Consider the following 915-nt stretch of genomic DNA (forward strand, 5'->3'; position numbering starts at 1 on the left):
CCAACTGTCTCAGCCTTTCTTCATAGGAGAGGTGCTCCAGTTCTCTGATGATCTTCATGGCCCTCCTCTGGACTCGCTCTAACAGGTCCATGTCCTTCTTATGTTGGGGGCCCCAGAGCTGGACACAGGACTCCAGGTGGGGTCTCACAAGAGCAGAGTAGAGGGGGAGAGTCACCTCCCTCAACCTGCTGGCCACGCTTCTTTTGATGCAGCCCAGGATACGATTGGCCTTCTGGGCTGCGAGCACTCATTGCCAGGTCATGTTGAGCTTCTCATCAACCAACACCCCCAAGTCCTTCTCCTCAGGGCTCTCTCAATCCATTCTCCACCCAGCCTGTATTGATACCAGGGGTTGCCCGAACCCATGTGCAGGACCTTGTACTTGGCCTTGTTGAACTTCATGAGGTTCACACAGGCCCACCTCTCCAGCCTGTCAAGGACCCTCTGGATCGCGTCCCTTCCCTCCAGCATGTTGACTGCACCACACAGTTTGGTGTCATCTGCAAACTTGCTGAGTGTGCACTCAATCTCGCTGTCCATGTCACCGACAAAGATGAATAGCGCCAGTCCCAATACTGACCCCTGAGGAATGCCACTTGTCTCCACTTGGACATCAAGCCGTTGACCGCAGCTCTTTGAGTGTGACCATCCCGCCAATTCCTTATCCACCGAGTGGTCCATCCGTCAAATCCATGTCTCCCCAATTTAGAGACAAGGATGTTGTGCAGGACAGTGTCAAATGCTTTGCACAAGTCCAGGTAGATGACGTTGGTTGCTCTTCCCTTACCCACCAACACTGTAACCCCGTCGTAGAAGGACATAAATGCACTGTGTGCACACTTCTGAGAAAAACAGCATCCTCTGAGCCGCTCCTTTGCTTGCTGCTGTGAGTGGAGGGTGGGGCAGGACCCTGCC

This window comes from Pygoscelis adeliae, unplaced genomic scaffold (assembly GCF_000699105.1).
Source record: "Pygoscelis adeliae isolate BGI_AS28 unplaced genomic scaffold, ASM69910v1 Scaffold17, whole genome shotgun sequence".
NCBI lineage: Eukaryota > Metazoa > Chordata > Aves > Sphenisciformes > Spheniscidae > Pygoscelis > Pygoscelis adeliae.